This window comes from Pelecanus crispus, chromosome 3 (genome assembly GCF_030463565.1).
Source record: "Pelecanus crispus isolate bPelCri1 chromosome 3, bPelCri1.pri, whole genome shotgun sequence".
NCBI lineage: Eukaryota > Metazoa > Chordata > Aves > Pelecaniformes > Pelecanidae > Pelecanus > Pelecanus crispus.
This window is the reverse complement of record NC_134645.1, coordinates 127,341,115-127,350,980: the sequence shown is the minus strand read 5'-3', so window position 1 is coordinate 127,350,980 and position 9,866 is coordinate 127,341,115.

Below are 9,866 nucleotides of genomic sequence, written 5' to 3'. Positions count from 1 at the left end.
TACGTCAAGTGACTGAATATGGTAAGGTAAATACAACCAGTATGAACTGGAAAACAACAGGGGTGTTTTGGGTTGCAATGGCACTCACACCTACGATATCAGTAATACCATATAAGGGAAAGATTGTCTAGGGAATGCTATCAGAAATATCAGGTTTTGGATACACTAGAAGCAAAACCAGGATCAAAGGGGAAAATGTAATTAGGAAAGGACTGCTTATTTGAGAGGAGTTTGAGAAGAGAAAATGCAAGACTGCAAGGGCAGTGAAAAGGTGGGCTCAAACTCAGAAAAATGAAAATACAGAATAAAATCAAAGAACAATAGTAAGTGAATCTTCTGGCAGCAAGAGAGTGGACACCTACAGACATCAGTGATGCCAGCTTGCAGGCCTGAGTCCACCAGGACAGTTCAGGGTCCCTCATTGGACAACCCGTTGTACTTTGTATCAGGTCAACATCTGGTGGGGGGCAGAGGGGGAATAACATTGGGTCGCAGTATTTATAGAACTGTAATTTAGTAGTGGATCTAGATCTTAAATTAGATTTAAGAGCTATAATTAATAGTTTCATAGTTGCACATAAATGCCTGTATAGCTATATAACAGTCAATTAATATTAGTAACTTTTTATTTTGTTAATTTGATTATGGATTATTTTGGTTCCTGAGATTACTGATTGAGATTACTGTCTGCTTTGCTCATTACCTCAAAGTGCATTCACTAATCAATAAACACCTTGATCAGTTTGCATAAGTTACATCTCTAGGGTCCACCCCAAAGGGGGAGTATCAACCCTCAGCTGGAACAGATGGGTAACTGGTAAAATGAATAAACTGAAAGCAATAGACAAGATATACTTTGACTTTAATAAGACTTTTGATATTGACTTATATGCCATTACATATAAAGAAAGAAAATGTGCTTTAGATTGCATCTCCATGAAGGAAACACACACTTAGTTGAAACTCTGAAAAGTTTCAATTCACATCTTACTTTGACATGAAGAATTGATGTCAAGTAAGGGCTCTGAGGACTCCCGTGCTGTGTAAGCCAATCATTATTTTTATTGTTTACTTGTGGAGTTGAACAGAGGGTTCAATTCTAAAATATTTTTTATAACCGAGCCTGGTTGAGGTTCCACATTGTGTAGGGGATGGGACTGGAATTCAAACAAGAGCCTAATAAATGGGCAATATGATCTGCATTAATAAATGATGAGACAACAGAATAACAAAGTATACGAGTGTGAATTGGAGCATAGCAAGCTTTAAAATGGACGAGACATCAAAAAAGACATGTTTTGTTCCGGGCTGTATTAACCACCTTCCTGTTAGTAAGACCTATAAGTTAATTATTTCACTCTGTTCACCATCACTAAGTCCTAAGTTGGTGTGCTAATATTCCAAAGAAATTTGTAATGTATTGTTATGTAAATAATAGTACAGAGATGACTTAGTACATAACAACTATACTGCACCTTCTGGAAATTCCTAGCACAGTTTTTTAGAACAGGGATGTGCGAGTTCAACTTTATGCTGGGCTAAGTAATTTGCGTGATAACTTAAAATATTACATGACTGCAGTAAGCAAGCAACTGGCTTCTTTCTTGCAGATATTTGAAATTTTGGGGTTTTTTTTCCTACTAGAAATTTACAGCTGTAATAATCCCAGTAGCATCATTTCTCCAGCTAGAGCAAGACTTTACCTCAGGCAATGGGAATTTTAGTGAGGATACATTTGGCCCACACAATATATCAAGACCTTCCTCAGTTTCTTAAGGTGATTGTGAGACTGGTAATGTTCAGAAAAAAGATAGCAGGAAGCAGTTTGAGTAACAAGAACTAAGGGATTTATTTATTCTTCCCTTTGAGGGGGAAGGAGAAACCAGACCAACATGAATAGATGGTCAGAATAAAATACAACATGCAATATAATTATAATCAAGGACAGAGTTCTGAGTGGCCCATACAATGTAGTGCATATTTCCAAAAAGAGATGATCTGTAAATCAGTATTTCTCCTTCATAAAGTAACAATCCTTAAAAAATGACAGGACAAATAAGAAAAAGGGAAAAATCAACAAGCATCTGTAGCAGAAAGCTACAGCCAAAGCTTTACGATTGCACCAAAATGCTTTAAACAAATGTGTTAGAATTTTAATTGCACTTGAAACAAGAAGCCTGAAAAAGTCACCATCCTAGGACTCCTGTAGCTGCTTTTAAGTGCTCCCCAAAACCAGTCATATACTTTCTCTGTATTTTGCATCCAGTGCATTGTTTCCCCAAGATTATGAGATGGTTCTTTGACAAAGTGCTTAAAATAATTGGCTGGAAGTTATTTTTCAGATCTGGATAGACACTGTTCCTTTCTCCTACTAGACCTTCACAAATGCTTACATCAATCCTATTCCCAAACCTCTCTCCACAGACGAATTGAAAGCTCTCCAGGGTTGTATTATAACAAAGTATTCTCAAAGAGAAATATAAATATGAAGTATTATTGAAAAATATCTGTAATCAGGCAATACCCTAATCTGTTAATTGTGGTGTCAAACTGTGACTGTAAGGACTAAGTAAAACACAGAAATGTCTATTGAAGAGTCTCTTTAAGAGAGACAAATTTAAAATTAAGGGTCAGACTTTGGAAATGAAGCATTTGGTCCTGCAAAGATGATTAAAATAATTGTTACTCTGATGGTCCTCTTCTCCCGCAGATCCAGCAGGGACCTAGAAGTGGAACTTCATTTGAAATAAAAAAAAATATAACCTTTTCTTTCCTATTTTCTCCAACACATTAGAGGAAAAAAAAAAAAAATCAGACTGGATTCAGCACAAGATCATCACAATCACAAAATCAGCACAAGAAGCACATGGACCTGTTGGAGCAGGTCCAGAGGAGGACCACAAAAATGATCAGAGGAATGGAACACCTCTACTATGAGGATAGACTGAGAGAGTTGGGGTTGTTCAGCCTGGAGAAGAAAGGCTCCAGGAAGACCTTACTGCAGCCTTTCAGTACTTAAAGGGGGCTTATAAGAAAGATGGGGACAGACTTTTTAATCCTGTAGTGATAGGACAAGGGTTAACAGGTTTAAACTAAAAGAGGGTAGATTTAGACTGGATATAAGGAAGAAATTTTTTACACTGAGGGTGGTGAGGCACTGGCACAGGTTGCCCAGAGAGGTGGTGGAGGCCCCATCCCTGGAAACATTCAAGGTCAGGTTGGATGGGGCTCTGAGCACCCTGATCTGGTTAAAGCTGTCCCTGCTCACTGCAGGGGGGTTGGGCTGGGTGACCTTTAAAAGGTCCCTTCCAACCCAAACCATTCTATGATTCTATGGATTGCTCTATTCAGTTGGGAACAAGGTGTTTAATTCAGGATATTTATGGGAAAGTCAGACAAAGAGAAGTACAAGTAGTGCTTGGATCTCCGTCTCCTTCACAGTTAGTAGCTACATGAATAAAATACTTCACCCACTGTGTAGGAAACTTGGATGGATCCCTCTCCTCTCTGTGCTGAAGCACACATCCCTCCTGGAAGAGAGCCCTAATCCTCATGTCACCAGGGATTTGGAGTGGCTTGCACTCATGAATATGCCCTCTTTATCCTCTCTTCTTCATCTTCTGGAAGTGGTTAAGATACCCAAACATAAGTGTCTAAAGCCACATTAGATGACCCAGTGCTTATAGTGCCTCTGTGCAGGGCTGGGAGGAGGTTTCTGAGAGACCCATACCCTTCTGGAATAGAAGAAACAGGCCAGGAAAGACCTAGATGGCATCCACAGCCACTCCAAGCACCTATATCTGTGAAGGGTTTGCAATTTCTAAAGCAACGCTGGAATACATCTATGCTGCTTCCTAGGGGAATATCTTAACCATGAGGCTGCACAGTTGATATCAACAGGGATAGCCTCCTCAAAATAATGTACAAACCCCTTTTGAAGAGCTCTGTTAAGAGCTACTGTGTCTTCTCTATTAAAACAGAGGGAATTAAACTGGATTTCATGTAGCCTGCTTGGGTGCTTTAATCCCATGCCAGTAGGAGAAAGGAACAGTGTTTATCTAACTCTGAGAAATTACTTCCAGACAAAACTTATTGGCTGATGTGACCCATACCCCAATAGTTTCAGGATAACTAAAACAGTGCTCTTCAGCTAGCTTACAATTTCCCAAACTAGAATACAAAAGAAACCCTCTCCTACAGCTGAACATTCTGGGCCAGAACCAATAAAACTTTTGTTCATGGTTGTGGACCCACTGGAGCCTTCCCACTCCGAGAAACTAGTTTGTAGCTATATCCTCAGCTAAACTGCAGTTCTGCTCTCTCTGAATGCAAAGTTATCTTGCCCATTTTCAGAAATTGTTTTCTTGCAATTTTTCATGGGACTAAAACCACAGAGATTCAAAGCAATCCCATTCACATACCAGAACAGTAATTTCTTTAAGTTAGACCATCCAGATAAGGTACTTACTTTCCTCAGAAGAGTCTAGTATGTAGTTCATGAGTCATCTAGGTTGAGGGACAGCTTTTTATGGCTTGCAAAGGGGACACGTTAAAATGTGCATCATGTCAACACCACTATCTCTGTAGGCTCTGTTCTCCAGAGGATCAGTGAATGTCAGCCTAGCTGACTTCACAACGCAAGCTGACATTAAAAGGTGGCATACTCTTGATATCTCTTCTTCATCTTTGGTGTCAGAGGCAGGATGTGAAAGATCTGCTGCTTACAACATCAGAGATTTTTCTTCAGCTCTGGGTTGACTCCCAGCTGGTGTAGTCTCACCCTCTAGGCCATAGTTTTGCTATTTGTCTGGCAAGCACATTTGACTGCTCAGTTTGAACTGGATGGATAAGAAATCAAACCTGGAAGAGCTTCAACCTGCAAAGAATGGCCCTAGGCTATTGCTGCACTGTTCACATAGCGCTGATGATAGACTTCTGCCCTTATGCTTTGGGTTTTATGAGCCATTAGCCCTATGTTTCTTACCCTACCCACTTCCTCTCTGCACACAGCTGCAGCCTCTGCAAATCCACATCCACAGCTGTTACCACAAAACTAATCTCTGCCGGTGCTCTGCAGCTGTACTGCTGCAGTGGGGGACAGGATTCCCATCCCCAAAATCCTGAATGTAAACAAGACACTAGCCAAGCTGTTAAGAGCTGACGACAGGAAAAGAGAGTCAGTACATATTTCGTTCTGCACCTACAAAATCCAGGAACTTTTTACTTTTTACTTCTTGTTGCCAGCAGTGGACGTGAAGAGAAAAGCATGTGTGGTGTTCTAGGAGCTGATTGCTAAATTGCTTGTTTAGCTACTGATTGTGTGGTAAATGGGTACAACAGAGCAGAGTTTAGCTCTAACCACCTGAGCAGCTCACTGTCAGGCTTTGTTCACAAAGCATAACTGCAGGTGGGTATGAATTCGACAGTTGTGGTGACTTTCAATGGCCCCTTTTTGTAGCTGACCTTGCTTTGAGTGTACCTGTATCTTACTTTTGCATGGTTCTCTTTTTACATCCCATTTCTTTCCCCTCCTTCTAATTCCTGCTTACTATATTTTGTATTAAGGTTCTAACATGTCGCAACATGTACCAGGCAAACTGAGTAGAAAGGTAGTCTTTGTTCCAGTTTTGATACCAATAAAATACAGCAGAATGTCAGAGCACAGGACAAAGATGGCAACTTAAACCAGACATGGTCAGTAAATGCACTTGAATTTGGAACAGTAGGTGAAACAAAGCCTTTAGGCCCACATCTCTGAACACATTCTGAGCAAGATGAATTTATTAGGACAGACATAATTTATGAGACATCAGTCACACAAGGAAAACAGAAGGCTGGAAGTATTTATTTACTACACTTCTAAAACAATTTCTGGATGCTGCAGGTTCAGTTTTGCATAAGTTTTTTCTCTCTACAGATTCATTTTGGGATATCTGGTCCAAGCTAAACTTCTGCATAGCTAACAGATACTTCCAGTTTGTTACACTCCATTGCTGAAGAGCAGGAAGTGAGATTCAGTTCTCCTGGACTCAAATATCTATAATGCAGACTAATTGCTCCAAATTACTTTTATTGTTAGTTCAGAAAAATACATGTTTTTAATCCCAGATTTGTGTAGTCTGTTTTCGGGTCAGACATTCAGGGCAATGCACATCACATCTCAGAAGTGACTGGTTTTGGGTTGGTTTTTTTTTTCCTATAAAGGAAACTAAATTTAGATGAAGACAGCCATACTATAGATATATACAGTTTGAATATAAATTGAATTCTACCCTAGTGTCCTGGTTTCGGCTGGAATAGAGTTAATTTTCTTCCTAATAGCAAGCATAGTGCCGAGTTTTGGATTTAGGATGACAAGAATGTTGATAACACACTGATGTTTTAGTTGTTGCTAAGTACTGCTTATGCCAGTCAAGGACTTTTCAGCTTCCCATGCTCTGCCAGGTGCACAAGAAGCTGGGAGGGGGCACAGCCAGAATAGTTGATCCAAACTGACCAAAGGGCTATTCCATACCATATGGTGTCATGCTCAGTATAGAAACTGGGGGGGGGTGGCCAGGGAGCAGCGATCGCTGCTCGGGAACTGTCTGGGTATCGGTTGGCGGGTGGTGAGCAATTGCATTGTGCATCACTTGCTTCGTGTATCATTATTATTATTATCATTATTATATTATTATTATTATCATTACTATTTTACTTCATTTCAATTATTAAACTGTTCTTATCTCAACCCAGGAGTGTTTCTCACTCTCACTCCTCTGATTCTCTCCCCCATCCCATCGGGGTAGGGGGAGTGAGCGAGCGGCTGCATGGTGCTGAGTTGCTGGCTGGGGCTAAACCACGACACCATGTTATTAAAAGACTATCATGAGTACGTGGAATCATAAAGGCAATATTGCAAGCCATGAAATAAAAAGTACAGGAGTGCACACTTAGAAAACAGGGATGCCTTGAGTGCTACTGATCTCATCTGCCTTTCACCTGGAGATTCACCCGATTCTACAAAGTTAGCTTTTCCAAAAAGCTATGTTGGATTCCTCTCCTTCAAACTGCAGTTAATCAGCAATATCATTTCCAAATGACTCTTCATGCTGGGATACTGTGATTTTAAATGGAGATTATCTTAATACTTATTTTCACTGCTCCAAATGTTTCTTATTTGCTTACTGTAACCAGTCCAATAGAATGGTCCATGCAGGACTCATTGACTTGCGAATCAGATTTTCCTGTTTTCTTCCACATTTTAACATGCTTTTCAGTCTCAGCAAGTTCAAGATATTTTTTATCAACCGGACACTATTACAAGAAGACCAACCTTCTTCCTGTGCCATCTACAATACCTCTGGTATACTCTTATGTCAAGTGCATGAGAAGGCTAAAATGCTTACATATGGAATGAATTTAGGCCTGACATTTTTTTAAAGAATTCACAGCAAAAGTCCTCACATTATTGTCACCTTTGTTAGACTAGAGAAACACCTTTTCCCAGCAAATAGATGTAGCAAACAAAAAGGCATTAATGAAAAACTTCAGTTTGTATAGCCTGTTTTACACAGAGGTAGTTATGGCTGAAATCATTAACCATGTGAACTGAAGCTGAGCCCTTAAAACCGTTTTTATCCATGAGTAAGAAACAAATATCTCCAGATCATCATTACATTTGAGATATCTGTGATAGTTTGGAGTCTGTATTGCTTTATGTCTTTCACTGTTAGTTAGAAGGAACAGAGTGTATTTTCCATTCCCTTTTTTTTAAAAAAAAAATCACTCAATAAATCACCTATATCAAAAGTCAATTTGGATTCTATGAAATTTCGTTTGCTTGCTTTGTTTCCTGTTGGCCAGATTTATTTCAAACAACAGATTTGTTCTAAAACATCAGGTGGGCATAGCTATGTTTTGTTTGGTTATATCAGACTCTCACAGAGGAAGACATATCTGAAAAAAAGTGTTGTTCCACATGAGGTTTCCATACAGAAGTCTTCTGTGTTCACTTTCTTTGCATCCTTCCAGATTGTTGTTAACATTCACTTACAACAGGCATTGGTTTATTTGTTTTATGGGAGAAATGTGATTGAAGGGATGTAGCTTATCTGTCTCACTGATCTGTATCTGATAGTTTCTCTTATTTTAATCTAACATTTTAAATGCATTAGATATGTTGCTCCTAAAGATGACTTTAAAAGTGTGTTTTAGCTATTTTCAAGAAAGGGGGATGAAAAAGACTAGCTGAAATGCAAGTGCTTTCACTATTGAGTTGTCCAGGAGTAGGAATTAATTTTACCCCAGATGATTTTTCTGGAGCCAGATCCTTGATGTCCTATAGTATAGATTTAGAACATGTTTCTAATGAATTACTAGATCTAAACTGTAGCTGAAATGCCAATCTGTACAGAGTTAAAAAAGGACAATGCTGCATTTTTACATTGCTCAGTTTTGCCACATTTCAACAGAGAAGATTGAAAAGAGCATGAACACATGCACATACTGAGCTTTGATATGAAAAGTGTATGATTGAATCATTTGCTAATCCATTTTGCACTTCATGCAAATTACTTCCACCACCAAAAAAACTTCCTTCTGCAATTTCATACGTTAGACTTTAAGAGTAGTTTTTGAATGGTAAGACTAGAAAGGAATTAAGTTTGTTATCCAAGGAAACTGTGAATTCTCCTCACTGGAAACTTCTAAGAACCATGTAGAAAAACATGTCAGGCACAGCCTATTTATAACAGATCCTGCTCTGGGGGCAGAAGGGAAGGAATAGGCCTCTTAAAGTTTCTGGTTGACCATTTTTTTAATTGTTGCATTATACTGTGCTTAGGCACAGTGACTGTTGGTCCATTTATGTTTTGGGTTTTTTTTCCTTGGTTATGAATAGTCACATAGGCAGTGGTTTCAAGTTTCAGAGTCATGGAAGGACACTTACTGCAGTCACTAGGGCAATCACTCTATCACCTGGGCACTGCAAAAACTTGAATTCCTTTAATGCAGAAAATCCATTCTGGAGGTTCTAGACCCATATTTTTTGCTTCAGGATGAATACTTTCATAACTTAGCTGCGGTCCGAAGGATGGGTACTAGCTGTAGGTTAGCAGCAATGACTACAATTTGTGCGTTACAGTCAGTGCTGTCTCCATTTGTTTGAGAGGTCTGGGGCTTTGCAGAAGCAGGAGTTTAGAAAAAATAATATCCCTGCACTCAAAACATCTAGAAATATCTCATCCCCTCCCACAAAGGGGAAGCAGGTAGAACGGACAGGGCAGGACTGCTTGTTAGCGTGATCAGCTCCTACTTCATATGCTCTTAATTCAACCCGTGTACCTGAGATCCCTGACTTCCAATGGAAGGAGTGACCTATTGGTTACACCTGCCTTGTCCACTGACTACTAAGAGTTTAGACAATGAGTCTGGAGTAGATGCTTAAGTTCTCGACAGCCAATGTAAGGGAAGTGAATCCCACTTCAGATCTGGTAGTCAAATCTTTATTCAAGAAAACTAGCAAATTAACATACCCTCAGTGGGAATTTCCTAATCTGGTTATTATAAGAAGTGATAGATTAGCCAAATAAGATAGACTCATATTTGACCATGAAAAAAGAAAAAAAAAAAAAACGAAAAACCAAACACTTTTGGGTTTATTACCAATATTTTTTTTTCAAGTAAGAGTATGTTAGGGTTGTTATAAGCTTCTGAATTCAGTTGTGAACTCATCATTCTTTTAAAAAAGACTATTTCTAACTAAGAATCAGACTAGTACTTCAGAACAGATGTTTTGTCAAACAAATCAAAATTGTATGGGAAATTAAAGGATTTAACCTGGCTAGTCCTTGCAGGTAGTGGGAGTGTCTAACATGATTATGCTG